Source organism: Triticum dicoccoides, chromosome 3A (assembly GCF_002162155.2).
Source record: "Triticum dicoccoides isolate Atlit2015 ecotype Zavitan chromosome 3A, WEW_v2.0, whole genome shotgun sequence".
NCBI classification, from domain to species: Eukaryota; Viridiplantae; Streptophyta; class Magnoliopsida; order Poales; family Poaceae; genus Triticum; species Triticum dicoccoides.
The window spans coordinates 571989271-572005085 of NC_041384.1; the positions used below are offsets into that span (position 1 = coordinate 571989271).

At 50.0% G+C, this 15815-nt stretch overlaps 1 pseudogene; it reads left to right on the forward strand.

Annotated features, from left to right (window-relative positions):
• The first annotated feature begins 2992 nt into the window (after nucleotides 1-2992).
• LOC119272579 overlaps nucleotides 2993-15815 on the forward strand; it is a 33152-nt pseudogene continuing 20329 nt past the window's right edge.

Sequence of the window (15815 nt, forward strand, 5' to 3'; positions counted from 1 at the left end):
CTTTCCGGATGAGACTCCGTCGCCACGAGGCGGAACCTTGGCGGAACCAATATAGGGCTCTGGCGGAGCTGTTCTGCCGGGGAAACTTCCCTCCGGGAGGAGGAAATCATCGCCATCGCCATCACCAACGCTCCTCTCATCGGGAGAGAGCAATCTCCATCAACATCTTCACCAGCACCATCTCCTCTCAAAACCCTAGTTCATCTCTTGTATCCAATTCTTGTCTCTAAGCCCGGGATTGGTACCTGTGGGTTGCTAGTAGTCTTAATTACTCCTTGTAGTTGATGCTAGTTGGTTTATTTGGTGGTAGATCATATGTTCAGATCCTATATGCATATTAATACCCCTCTGATTATGAACATGAATATGCTTTGTGAGTAGTTACGTTTGTCCCTGAGGATATGGGAGAAGTCTTGCTATTAGTAGTCATGTGAATTTGGTATTCGTTCGATATTTTGATGAGATTTATGTTGTCTCTCCTCTAGTGATGTTATGTGAACGTCGACTACATGACACTTCACCATTATTTGGGCCTAGAGGAAGACATTGGGAAGTAATAAGTAGATGATGGGTTGCTAGAGTGACAGAAGCTTAAACCCTAGTTTATGCGTTGCTTCGTAAGGGGCTGATTTGGATCCATATGTTTCATGCTATGGTTAGGTTTACCTTAATACTTTTGTTGTAGTTGTGGATGCTTGCAATAGAGGTTAATCATAAGTGGGATGCTTGTCCAAGTAAGGGCAGCACCCAAGCACCGGTCCACCCACATACCAAATTATCAAAGTACCGAACGCGAATCATATGAACGTGATGAAAACTAGCTTGACGATATTCCCATGTGTCCTCGGGAGTGCTTTACATCATAGAGTTTGTCTAGGCTTGTCCTTTGCTACAAAAAGGATTGGGACACCTTGCTGCACTTTATTTACCTTTGTTACTTGTTACTCGTTACAAATTATCCTATCACAAAACTATCGGTTACCTATTATTTCAGTGCTTGCAGAGAATACCTTGTTGAAAACCGCTTATCATTTCCTTCCGCTCCTCGTTGGGTTCGACAATCTTACTTATCGAAAGGACTACAATAGATCCCCTATACTTATGGGTCATCAGCAGCCAAGGGGAGTTCCAGAAAGGCGTTCTTGCTTCTTTCCCCCCATTGATGATGGTGGAGGCGTAGAAGAACTCAAGGTCCTTCTCGTCACAGGGGTTGCCCAGACCCATCCAGAGTTTGGATGGGTCTGTCCATTCGTACCAAGGCCACTGTAGTCTCAGAGCACGCGCGAATTTTTTAATGTTAAGGACACCCAGACCACTATATTCCAAGGGGCGACATACCACCTTCCAATTGACCTTGCACTTAGCCCTGGTGGTCTTGTCTGATGCGGACCAAAGAAAAGCCATCTCCATCTTATTGAGATTATGCAAAGTGCTTTGGGGGACAATCAAAGGGGTGATGGAGTAAATTGCTTGGGAGGTGATGATGGACTTGACGAGCGATGTACGTCCTATGGTGGTGATATTTTTGCCCCCCCCCCCAAGGAGACAATTTTCCTGCCGCCTACGTTGGAGCGGCTAAATTTTGTGTTTTGACCCTTTTGACAAACAATTTCAGGATCTGACCTTGGTTTGAATTTTTTTTCGGGATTTGGCCCTTTTTCTTACTGCCAGAGCCTCTGGCGGTAGGGTTACACAGCCTACCGCCAGTGCCCCTGGCGGTAGGGTACTTATCCACGTCAGCACGCAGAAACAGCCGCCGTCCCCCTCCATCGCACCCTACCGCTAGGGCACCTGGCGGTAGCCTATCTAACCCTATCGCCAGAGACCCTGGCGGTAGGGTCCGGGGGAGTTATTTCCGCGGAAACCCCCGTGTCTGCCCATCTCCCCACCCCTCCCCCTCCCCCCCGTCGGCAGTTCTTCTTTTTCTCCCCCAAGTCACCACTCTCTCCCTCTCTCATCTCCTCCACTCCCCCTCGGATCTTCACCGTTTGTTGATCGTTTTTACGGATCGAGATGGCCCCGAAGAGAGAAACGTAAGCTCCTCCAATCCCTCCAATTAGTTTTTGCAAACTTGCTTCCGATTCGACGCATTATTTGCTTGAAATGCCTCATATTTTTGAACTTAGATTGGATTTTTTTCACCTAAGATTGATTGTAGTTGTAGTTCTTAGTTCTTTAGTAACTAGTGGTATTGGATATGAACTCTAATCAATAGTTCATATGTTAGTGTGAAGATGAACCCTAGTTCATAATATTTTTTGTTAAAAAAATTATGATGTAATGTTGATATGAGGATGAACCCTAGTTTGATGATGCATGTTGATACGATGATATGATCTAGTGTGAAGATGAACCCTAGTTTGATGATGCATGTTGATATGATGATATGAAGATGTTGTTTGGAAAATTTTATTTTAAAATATGATGATGTGATGTATGTTGGAGGATTTTTTGATGTGATGTGATGCATCTCAATATGATTTGATCCATCATGTGTAGTAGTTGTTGTTGGATGATGTGCTTAAAATTTTATTTTGATATGATGTATGAAATTTTATTAAGGCGGCCACCTCTTGCGGACAACATCGGCCCACGGTACTTCATGCTGGACTGGGCATTCGACAAGGGTCATCGTGACCGGTTCATAGAGAACGGAGAGGTAACTGATATGAATGAAATTTTGATGAAAGTTTTCGGATTGATGAAAATAATTTCCTAACTTTTGGCGTTCACTTTTTGACAGATGCTCCAGCCACTGCGCATGAGGGGTCACGGGGTTCATGGGCATATGGACTACGACGAGCTCTACACGCCGTTCTTCAAGAGAGCCCGTCTGTTGGGTTTTGTGTTGCAGTTCAAGCGTCAGCCGCCGACGCTTGTCCACGCAACTCTGACGACGTTGATTGGCCGGTGGCGACCGGAGACCCATTCTTTCCATCTGCCATGCGGGAAGATGACGGTGACCCTCGAGGATTGGTCGATGATTACTGCCATGCCGATTGAGGGTCATGCACTCATCGGGCGAGTGGAGAGGACCAACTGGCAGCAGAGGGTTGCAGCCCTCATCGGCGACTGCCCCGCTGTCAAGGGTAACCGTACATCCGGTGTGCCGTTGACCTGGCTCTCGGAGCACCGGCAGAAATGCCCTGAAGGCGCCGACGAGATGACCGTGGAGTGGTACGCGAGGGCCTACATGTGGTATCTTCTCACGGAGTTCGTGTTTCCAGATAGCTCCGGAAACTCTGCCAACTGGTCGTATCTCTTCTTCCTAGCGGACTGGGAGGCAGGGTACAGTTGGGGGACCACATCTCTCGCCTACCTATACCGTTCGGTAAGAGATGATCTAATTGCCTACCTACCTACGAAAGTGTGTCCATGACATTTTCTTATATCTGATCCTCATTTGATGTTTTGCAGCTTGACGATGCAACGCAGAGGACGGGAGACAAGTCCAATATGGGTGGATTTGTCTGGGCCTTCTCCATTTGGATGTGGGAGCGGCTGCCGGTGGGGCGTCTGGAGAAGTTGCCAAGACGCCCGTGGGGTGCCTATAGCGAAGACGACGATGAGACTCGACACCCCACCGTAGCTTACAGTTGGGATGTTGTCAAACTCTACACGGGCCTTAACAAGACTTCATACAAGACCTACACCAACGAGTTGGACGCTTTGATGCATACACAGGTATATGAACTCGCTCAACACCTTTCTCTTTGATTTCACTTTTGACCGAGAGTGGGAACTTACCAATGTATATGTAATAGGTAAACTGGTGGCCGTATCATGACCGACAGTGGGGCTTTGATCTGAACATGATGTGCGATGCGGACCATGGTCTCTGGCGGTGCATCGTGCCCATGATCTGTGTGTATGCCGTCGAGTGGCACTTGCCACACCGCGTGGCCACGCAGTTTGGGATTTATCAGCATACCCCACCGGGCCAGCCCACCGATACCGGCGGCCACGCGCTCCACCTGTGAGCGCTTTGTTCACCGTGACCATGATTTCATTACGCTTATCATGTTTCTTGTTGCTTATGATGATATCATTGCGCTTATGATGATTCTTGTTGCTTATGCCTTGGAGGATGAGCCGGCAGAAGAATCAGTCGATCACAGACTGGGAAGAGGAGCATAAAACTCATGCGACAGAGTGGAACCGACGGAGGTTCCGTAAAGATGTGGAGAGGAAAGTTACTGACTGGGATGCTTACCTGACCCGTCACATGAGGTGGTACGATGATGTCCAGAAGCACCGTCTTCGTCTCAGGCCTCGGTGGACGGCGGAAGACATCGCGGAGCTGGAGAGGGATGACCCTGAGGAAGAGGCCTACCAGACCGGCATCAGAGACATGCACAGTGGATTTAGGGAGTTTGCACCCCTCATCAACAGAGTGGTAAGTTTGAACCGACGGTTGTATTTAAATTAGTTTATTCGTCATCGTAACTGACTTATGCCGTTGCAGTCTGGTGAGCTGAACAGATGCATCTTTGAAGCCTCAAATGCACTAGGTGATCTCCCCGGGAGCATAGAATCTGAGAACAAAGTGAGGGGGACGATGAAGGTACAATTTCAGCCTCCTCGGAACAGATGCATCTTGTTCACTTGCAATCAGTCGATCTCATACCCTTGTTTCATTGTGAGTGCAGAAGTTCGTGAAGCGTTGTCGCAAGCTGGTAGGGCTGCTTGGGTGTGCTGGAGATGGGTCAGTTGAAGCTTATCAGCCCGTAGCCACACAGAGTCTCATCGGCTCATCTAGGCATGCTCCCCCATCGTCTAGGTTAGTTGGGGAGGAGGAGGAGGAGGCCACACATGAAGAAGGAGAGGAAGAGGAGGAGGCCACACATGAAGAAGGGGAGGAGGGGGAGGAGGAGGAGGAGGCCACACAAGAAGAAGGGGAGGAGGAGGAGAGCAACGGGGAGGAAGAGTACGATGAAGATTATGAACTTATCTAGTGGTTGTGAAACTACGTGAAATTATGTGTTTGTTATTTGTGGATATATATGTGTTTAAAATGTTCTATGCACTTCAAGTTATCTTAATATGGATCTATGTCCTGCTCAAGTTTAATTGTTTAAAATCTATGATATTGCTGTCATATTTGTGAATCTTGCTGTGATATTGCTGTCATATTTGAATTTGAGAACAAGAAACCAAATGAATTTGAAAAAACAAAACAGAGGAGCCTACCGCCAGGCACCCTGGCGGTAGGGTTAGACAACCTACCGCCAGCCTCTGCGGCGGTAGGGTGAACCTACCGCCAGGGCCCTTTCATATTTCGTTACAGAAACTATATACGGCAAAACAGAAGACCCTACCGCCAGGGGGGCTAGCGGTAGGGTAAACCTGCCGCCAGGGCCATTGCATCTTACGTTACAGAATGTCTACACGGCAAAACCCTGCCACACCTTACCGCCAGAGCCTCTAGCGGTAGGGTAACACAACCTACCGCCAGGGCCCCTGGCGGTAAGGTACTTATTCACGTCAACACGCGGTAACGGTCGCCGTCCCCTCCGTCAAAACCTACCGCCAGGGGCACTGGCGGTAGGCTGTGTAACCCTACCGTCAGAGGTTCTGGTGGTAGCAAAAGGGTCAAATCCGAAAAAAATTCAAACCAGAGTCAGATCCTGAAATTGTTTGTCAAAAGGGTCAAAACACGAAATTTAGGCCGTTGGAGCTCCACCTTTCGACACGGATACCAGACCATAGTCGACACGCGCGTACTATGGTCGCGTTCATGTGTCCCTGCTCCGGCGTTTCACCCGCGAGTCAGCTGCTGACAGACACACACGCACACACGCATCAGTTCCCCGATCCCACAGGTGGCGAACCCAGCATTGATGACGATCTCCTAGGCCTCATCTGGTTTCCTAGACGGAACAGGGCCAGACTTTGGGAGCGACCGCGACCGATCGACACCAAAGCCCCGGGCAACCGGACATCACACGCACCCGGCCATCCATCCGCCCGCTGCGACGACCACGCCCACGCCAAGGCGAGAGAGAGAGAGTCCACCGCGAGCGCGACCCACGGCACGGAGCAGAACACGTTGTTGGCTGCGATCGATTCCCAGACCCCCGATTGGACTGGAAGCGCACTAGCGTCGCGTCGCCCCCTTTCCCACCCCGCCGTGTCTGGCCACCTAGCCGCGCTCCCAGCCCCAGCCCCAGCCCCACGTACCCCGCACGCCAACAAGACGGGCTCCGGCTCCCCACCGTCGCCTCTGTTCGACAGCTGCTCTGACGCCAGCCCTCTCCAACGTCTGAAAGGAACCGCTGCGACGGCCGGGCGCGCGCGCGTGGCGAGATGACGTGAACGCCTCCGCGAAAAAGGGTTCGCCGTCTGCAGATAGACGCGGCGCCCCCCGTTCACCTGCTTATTTATTGCTGCGGTGGCCGGTGAGGCGAGGGTCGGCCACAACTGCTGTTCGGAGAGCACAAAGCCAGTCCAGTCCAGTCCGGTCCAGGTCCAGAGCGTTACTGCTGCTATCCGGCACGCACGCATCGGGGATCAGGCACAGGGAAAGTGCCTGGCCTGGCCACAAGAAGATACTCAACGTCGTCGGAGATCCGGGGATGGAAGAAGCAGACGGGAGTGAAAGAGGAGGCATCCGCTCCGCGCTGCCTCTGGGCTCGCTCATCGCTCCTTCCGGGGACGAGGTGCTTCTCCAGCTCATGTGTTCTTCTGCTTCTGCTTTGGCTTTCGCCCTTGAATCTTCTTTGCTTCCTTCCTCGGCTGCATGTTCCCTCTCGCTGTTCATCGGTTAGAACAGAGCGATTTTCCTATCTGGGTTTGGTTTGAGATCTCTTGCTTTTTCATGTAGTAGTATCACGCAAAGGGTGGATATACCGGACATGGAAATGGAAAACAAAACAAATTTTGTGTTAAATTCACTCAGAAAAAAAAATCTCGGATTCTAACCTAGTCAAGATCCAATTTAGCACCGGTTGAAGTTGGTACGTTTTATGCGAAGGGCTTTACTTGAACAATCAAAAACTTAAGCTGTTCCTTCCACCATGTTTTCTCAAACAAGGCGCAGCCAAAGAAAAATGAAGGCGCCTATCTGTTGTACTTGTGTGCATAATCTTGAGTTCCTTCGGCTACCTCCAACAAGTGCAAGCCTCGCAAGCTTTTTTTTAATCTACTAAAAGAGACCAATTTATGGGTTCCTTTAGAAGAAGCTAACTACTCCCTCTGTAAACTAATATATTAGGTATTTAATAAGATCAACGAATCCTAATCTTGTTTGGGATGCTTATTACTCCCTCCGTAAAGTAATATAAAAGCATTTAGATAACTACCTTAGTTATCTAAACATTCTTATATTAGTTTACGGAGGGAGTAGAAAATAAGAGTGTGAATTTTGGCCAACAAACTAAAGTTGTAACAAGATTGCTAAATCTCAGTGGACGAACAATAGTCGATGCTTCATTCATGAGATGTTATGTGCTGATCCATGCAAAAAAATAACTTCTTTCTTTCTGCTTTTTTATATGTTCTGTGACTTGATTAAGACTTGATTAAGTCTCGATCGAACTGAGATCTTGCCACACCCAACTTATAATATTCAGAAACTCATGTGGTTTTCAATTATTCCTTTTTATAGAAGATTAATGAACATAATACATACGTCGAGAATCAGAATACTTAGGGTACTGTCGTCTGTCGACATGTGTCTATCCAACCTCCTCACATTTATACGGTCTTCTTTCCCGGTGAACTATTCCTTTCCCTCTCTCCCTCTCCATCATTTTAATTGTTTCCTTTTCTGTGAACGGTGATCATGACTCCCACACCATGATGAAAACCAGCGACCACGTGTCCGGCCCTAACTAATCTTCACAGGTGGAGCTCCCGGAGCTAGAGGGCAAGGTCATCGGCCTGTACTTCGCGGCGAACTGGTACCCCAAGTGCGAGGCCTTCACGCCGGCGCTGGCCGCCGCGTACCAGCAGCTCAGGGCGCGCGGCGCCGGCTTCGAGGTCGTCTTCGTGTCGTGCGATGAGGACGGGCCGTCCTTCGAGCGCTTCCACCGCGCCATGCCGTGGCCCGCCGTGCCCTTCGGCGACCTCCCGTGCAAGAAGAGCCTCAGCGACATGTTCCAGGTCGAGGGCATCCCGCGCCTCGTGGTGCTCGCCCCGGGCGGCGCCGAGGTCGTCTGCCCCGACGCCGTCGAGCTCGTGCACCGCTACGGCGACCCGGCGTTCCCGTTCACGCCGGCCAGGGTGGCGGAGCTGGAGGCCGACGAGCGGAGCAAGTTCGCCTCCCAGACGCTCGAGAAGCTCTTCTCCGTCGGCCACGTCAAGAACGGCAGCAATGAACAGGTACCTGTGTGACCACCGACACCGAGTGTTGCTTTCCTCTAGAATGCAGAGGCATCGCCATTGATTTTGCCATGCATCCAGCTGCTGGCCTCACCGTGGCTAAGGGCTGCAGGTTCCCATCGCGAGCCTGGTGGGGAAGACGGTGGGGCTCTACTTCTCGGCGCACGGGTGCGAGCCGTGCGTCAAGTTCACCGCGAGGCTGGCCGCCATCTACGGCAACCTGAAGGGCAGGTCGCAGGAATTCGAGGTGGTGTACATCCCCATGGACAAGGACGAGGACGGGTACGAGCGGTCGCGCGGCGACATGCCGTGGCTGGCGCTGCCGTACGACGGCGCGCCGTCGCGGGAGCTGGCCAGGTACTTCGACGTGCGGGAGATCCCGACGCTGGTGGTGATCGGGCCGGACGGCAAGACGGTGACCAGGGACGGGAGGAACCTGGTGAACCTCTACTTCGACATGGCGTTCCCGTTCACGGAGGAGCAGGTGAGGCTGCTGCAGGAGCTGGAGGACGAGCAGGCCAAGGGGTACGCGCCGTCGCTGCGCCACGCCGGGCACCGGCACGAGCTGAGCGTCGTCTCGGAGAAGTCGGGCGGAGGGCCGTACGTCTGCTGCGAGTGCGACGAGCAGGGGCTCGGCTGGGCGTACCAGTGCATCGCCTGCGGCTACGAGATACACCTCCGGTGCGGCCGGGACGCGGAAGACGGCGGCGCCGTGGGAGCTGGTCAGTAGGCCGGAGTACGGGACAGTCTTATATACCATTAAACTGAATGCTGTGTGTGCGTGCTCTGGGAAATGTCATGTTGCTATTGTCAGGTCCGATGATGGTACTAGAACAGACGAGAAATGCCCGGTGTGGACTGGCTCTTGGCAAGTCTGATGATAGTAGAATAGACGAGAAATGCGCAGTGTAGCTTGGTTACGGCTGGCTGGCTGCAACAGAAAAGCATCGCTGAATGTGGGCTTCTACTTGTTGTGGTTTTGTAACGCCCCGAGACCAACGCGTCGGGTGTCTTTTGGTTATTCGCTGTTATTGCTTTGTCATTCACTTGCGTGTTGCATCTTGTCATGTCATCATGTGCATTGCATCATCATATTTTCAAAACTTGCATCCGTCCAGGTCTCCTAGTTCTCTTCGTTGTCCGTTCTGGGCCCAGCCACACTCGCACGCGCTCAAGACACGTCCGAAATAGTATTTTATAAGTGGCCGGAGAATATTCTCGGAAAGAGAATAGAGTTGGCGTGCGGTCTTATTATAGTGTAGGTAGACCGCCTGCCAAGTTTTATCGCATTCGGAGTCCATTTGACGCCCCGACAGTTAACTATAGCGGCATTATAGTCGGTCTATCGTCGGATGTTTCCCGTCTCCGGAAACGGTTGTCGGATTGCATTCATCCTCTCTTTTCTCAGTCCAACCACACACTTGACCTCGTTCACCAGAACCCTCTTAGCACAGTGCATCGACCCCTCGCGCGTGTCCGAAACTCCCCCAAACCCGAGCCCGACAGTCGTCACCGTTGGATTCGGTTCATGCCCAAACATCCCTAAAACATCATCGGTTTATTATTTAGGCTTCCTAACCTTTTTATCTTGGATCGTCCGATTATAATTGGAGGGACCAAATAGTCCCATCTTTGACCACCTACTATAAATATCTGTCCAAACCCTAGTTTCTAGGAGAGTTGTCCCATCCTCCAAATCCCTCCGTCGTCGTCGCCAGTTTGTCCCTCTTCGATTTCTTCCCTGCCCAACCGGTGCCCTCCACCTCTCAGCCAACCACTGAGACCACAGCCACCTCCTCCCACCTCGGGATCCCTCCAGATCCAATCGAGCCAACCAAGCCGCCCCGCTCAAATCCCGCAGGAGCCCGAGCTCCACCTCCTCGCCCACCATCCCCACCTCTTGGATCCTCACGTCCCCAAGCTCCATCCTCTCGGTCCATGGCACCTCTGCGTCGAGGCGCCCGAGTCCTCGCCTGCTATCCGCCGGAACGAGCAGGAGCTCGTCCATGGCGCATCCTTCTGCTTTCCCTGCTGCAGGGCTCCTTCGCCCTTGCTCGTCGTCACCTCGCGCACCGCGTCGCCGCTCCCCCTCCGCGACCCCGAGCGCCCCTTGTGAGCCCCTGCTTCCTCGCGCTCCGTTGCCGTCCCGCTCGCCCAAGCCTCCCCTCGAGCTCCTGCGCCTCCATGTCCGCAAGACGTCGGCGTCCCCGACAGCCTCGTCAGCCCCGTCGTTGTAGACGAGCTCTGCCATGAGTCACCCCGAGCTCCAGCAGGACTCGCGCTGCCGCGTACTTCCCTATCGCCTACTGCAGTCGCTCGCTGCTCCAGCAAGCCAGGAGAGCCAGCTAGCGCTGGATCCCTTCCTCCTGACCTCCTCTTCCCTTGCTTCTTCCTTCTCCTTCCCATCCCTGTCTTTCTCTCATGCTCTCTCTCTCTCTCTCTCTCAGTTACAGGAACGATGCCATGGCCGCCGCCTCGAGTACCTGCCACCGCCGGAGTCCCTGTCGTCGTCGTCTTCATCGGTTCCTGGCAAGGACGGTGCCCCTTCATCTGCTTCCCCTCTACAACGAGCAGGAGCTCGCCCGATGCCACCTCGCCTCCCGGACCCGAATTGACATCAGATCCGGCCATCTTCGACGCATACCCGCCTGTTCCCGTCCCCGTCGCCAGAACCTCGCCGGCGCCTGCATCGCCATGAACCTGTCGCTGCTTCTGTTGTTCGTTCTTCAGTAACGAGCAACAACAGCTCGATTGGTGCAGCCGCGTGTTGACCGCGCCCGGGTCAGCCTCGACTTGATCCAGCAGTGAGCGAGCCTGCTCGGCCTCCTTTGTAGCTGGGCTTGGCCCATGGGCGAGCTGCCCATCCCGCGCGCCCTCCTCTTTTGTTCACTGTTGGACCAGCCTTTGTTTCGGCCCATTCCTGTTTTTTTCAGTTATGCGAATTTGTCTTTTTTCTAGAGGAAAGCAGTTTTACAGAAAAGCCACTCTAGATCATCCATTTAATAAATCATCAACCATGCATCGGATTAAAATGTTTTAAACATGTAACTTGCTTAGAATTTTGTGTAGTTTCATAATATCCAACTTTCATCCATGTTTAAAATGTTTAAACTTGCTGTTTGTTTAATTTGCTAAAATGCCATGTTAAAATGCTTTATTTCATAACTAATTAACCATAGCTCAGTATTTAATAAACCTTATATGTAAATGGGGTAAAAAATGCATAGATTAACATGGTGGCATTACTTTGCATGTTTAACAACTCTAAAAATATGGTTTAGGGCAGAACCGTACCAACTTTAAAATATGCACATGAGGATTTTTTTGGACTTGTTGCTTGTTGTTCCGGCCTCATTTAAACTTGCCTAGATAGGTAGTTTTGTGATGCTTCACCTCTTGGCATGTTTAATAACATTTAATATTGTTGAGTTCATAAACAAGAGTGAACTAAATAAGTCATGTGGTGTTTCGTCAATATGCAACTCGTTGCATATTGAGCTCCACTTAATTTGTAGTATTGTTTGTGCACTTTGCCATGTCATGCTTCATTAAACGGGACATGCATCATACTTGATTGTGCATCATGCCATGTTTATGTGATGGTTGTTTACTATGTGGTTTTCTCCTTTCCGGTGTTGCTTCTTCTTGCTAGTTCGGGTAACGTCGCGTTTGTGAGGATCCGTTCGACTACGTCCCTTTGTCTTCTTCATGGACTCGTTCTTCTTCCTTGCGGGATCTCAGGCAAGATGACCATACCCTCGAAATCACTTCTATCTTTGCTTGCTAGTTGTTCGTTCTATCGCTATGTCGTGCTACCTATCACTTGTTTATCAAGCTTCCCGAATTGCCATGACAGCCTCTAACCTTTTCAATCATCCTAGCAAATCGTTGATTGGCTATGTTACCGCTTTTGCTCAACCCCTCTTATAGCGTTGCTAGTTGCAGGTGAAGCTGAAGTTTGTTCCATGTTGGAACATGGATATGTTGGGATATCACAATATCTCTTATTTAATTAATGCATCTATATACTTGGTAAAGGGTGGAAGGCTCGGCCTTATGCCGGGTGTTTTGTTCCACTCTTGCCACCCTAGTTTTCGTCATACCGGTGTTATGTTCCTTGATTTTGCGTTCCTAACACGGTTGGGTGTTATGGGAACCCCTTGACAGTTCGCTTTGAATAAAACTCCTCCAGCAAGGCCCAACCTTGGTTTTATATTTGCCTAACAACCTATACCTTTCCCTTGGGAGTAATTAACCCGAGGGTCATCTTAATTTTAACCCCCTCGGGCCAGTGCTTCTCTAAGTGTTGGTACGAACCAGAGCCACTTGCGCCGCCACCTCGGGGAAACTTGAGGGTTGGTTTTAGCTGTACGTAGTGTTCATCCGGTGTTGCCCTGAGAACGAAATATGTGCAGCTCCTATCGGGATGTCGGCGCATCGGGCGGTCTTGCTGGTCTTGTTTTACCATTGTCGAAATGTCTTGTAACCGGGATTCCGAGTCTGATCGGGTCTTCCTGGGAGAAGGAATATCATTCGTTGACCGTGAGAGATTGTGATGGGCTAACACTACTAGGGAAAACCTTATACACAGAATCTTAGCAGCAACGCGGCCTAAAAACAGATGCTACTGCTAATTAGCAGTAGCGAGCTTCAGAAAACCGCGCTACTAATAACACGGTAGCAGTAGCGGTCTAGGTGAAACAAGCACTATTACTATAATTGCCATGGCGTTGCCCCCAGGCTAGATATAGTAGTAGCGCCCTTCCGAGGACGCACTACTGCTAAAGTACTTAGTAGCAATGTTTTTTCTCAAAACACGCTACTACTAAGTATTGCACCTAATTAAGTTTAGTCCCATACTGCTAAGCGAACAAGGTGTTTACCACCTTAAATATGTTACTTCTCAAACTATCTCGAGCACTTGGTCTTCATTGAACTATATGTGTAGGATTTGTGGCTGCAATATGAATCTTCACCTGTGCCTATACAGGTACTGTGAGGATTCATGTTGACTATTTAGATTCTACACAAAAAGAACAATGATGACCAATGTATATTTTTGAAGTTTTTACATGCTTAGACTTAGCAGTAGTGTTTTTTCAGGGCAAAGCGCTACTGATATTATAAAACAGAAATGAATAGTTGTAGCGCGTTTCGCTTGACACGCTATAGCTAACTTAGCTATAGCGCGTTCCGGCAAAACGCGCTGCTGCTAGTTTGACTTAACCCCCGGCCGCGCGGGCTCAAAATTTCGCTAAGTCCTTCCCCTCTACTTCCCCCTCTCCCCCAACTGCTCCATCGCCGCCGTCGCCCTGCCGCTCTCGACCTCACCGCCGCCGCCCGCCACCGCCGTCAACCTCACCACCGCCGCCGCCCACCGCACACCCTCACTGCCGCCCCCGACCCCGACCTCGACACCGTCTGTTAGTGCATCTAGTGCCACCCCTAATTGGTTTTGGAGTATTGACGACAAACCTGGTTGAGGGACTAATGAGTTTGTAAGAATTGCAGGATAACACAAGTAGAAGTCCCTCATTGATTCAGTTTTCCTACCAGAGATGACCCCTAAAAATGTATGAAGACATTGAAGTCAAAGGTGGTATGTGAAGACATTCACATTGAAGACTGTGACAAGAGAAAACATCGCGTGAAGACTATGGAGCACGAAGACTTAGTTGTTTCGTCGTTCTTTTTCTTCTTTGTTGAGTCATAGGAACCACCGTACTGTTAAGTGGGGTCCAAGTGAACCAGTCAGAATGACTGAACTGATGCTTAACCAAAATCCTATGTCTTCGAGCGAAGACAATGAGAGCAATTCTTATCCAGAGCTGGATAAGTCAGCTTTGCTTGTAGCTCAAGTAAAGTTGCCGTGTGTGTTTGAAATCTGACAGTTGGAACACATGTTAGTTCCTTAGTGGCCCAGGGTCATTTCGGAAAAATCAGGTCAGGTTGCCTAGTGGCTATAAATAGCCCACCCCCTACACCATAAATTGGTTGGTTGCTCAGAGTTAGTGTATGGCTTTTGTCGTTTGAGAGCAACCCACCTCGAAGCCTTTGAGAGAGAATTCCTTGCGAGGACAAAGCCCTAAACACCCAGAGCCAAAGAGTGTTAGGCATCACTGAAGTCTTCCTGCCTGTGTGATCTGAAGACTTATTACACTTGAGGACTGTGAATCCTCCAGCCGGTTAGGCGTCACGTTCTGAGCATCCAAATGTCATTGTGGATCGTCGGTGAATGAAGTCTGTGAAGGTTTGGAAGTCTACCTTGAAGACTTACCAGAGTGATTGGGCGAGGACTGGGTGTCCTTAGCTCAAGGGGAATAAGGTGAAGACGCGGTCTTCTGAGTTGAATCTCAGCCTCCCTAACCAGACATACAGTTGTCACAACAACTAGAACTGGTCCAACAAATCATTGTCTTCAACGAGCCACTGGTTCTATCCTTCCCATCTCTTTATTTGCAGATTGGTCCTTGTGAAGTCATTGCCTATTTGCATTATCTATTTGTCTTCACTGTGTGACTGCTTGTTCTGATTGGCTTCATACTATCTTCCATCCTGATCTATACTGCCTAGCTGCTATTAGTCTTTGTGCTTTCATTTCATTGAATACTTGACTATGGCTTGCTTAGTGTAGTCTACCTTCCGCTGCATGGTAATAGGTTTATTTCTATCGTTTGTCTTTGAAACTTCCATGTTTTGAAGACTTTCATAAAAATCGCCTATTCACCCCCTCTAGTCGATCACTAGCACTTTCAATTGGTATCAGAGCAAGGTACTCCCTTGTTCTGTGTGATTCGGTTTAACCACCTGGAGTTTTAGCTATGTCGACTGCAGGGATAGTCAAAGTCTCCGCTGCGTGCCCAGTCTTCGATGGAACTGAATATCCCTACTGGAAGAATAAGATGCGCATGCATCTGGAAGCCATTGATGTCGACCTCTGGTATGTCGTCAAGAATTGCGTCCCCAAGGCTGGTGAAGGTGTCATCGCTGCTGATGTCAAGAAGTTCGCTCAACTGGATTCCACTGCCAAGAACATTATCTATGGTCATCTGACCAAAGGACAGTATGGCCGTGTGAGTGCTCTGGAAACATCCAAGCTAGTCTGGGACTGGCTCTCCAAGGTCAACGAAGGCGTCTCAACCCAGAGAGATCAAAGAATCAGTGTACTTCGCAACCTCTTCAACCGCTTCAAGAGAAATGACAATGAGAATGTCCAGCTCACGTTTGATCGACTCACTAACATCACAAATGAGCTTCAAGCCCTCGGTGCTACTGAGATCACCAAGCATGAAGTAGTCAAGACACTCCTGAGATCTCTTGACAGCTCGTTTGACACCCTAGCCCTGATGATTCAAGAACGCCCTGACTTCAAGACACTCGATCCGTCTGACATACTTGAAAGGCTCAACACACATGAGTTTGAGCTTTCTGAGAAAAGAGACATCTACGGTCCCAACTATGGGCGAACTCATGCTTTGAAGGCAAAAGTTGTT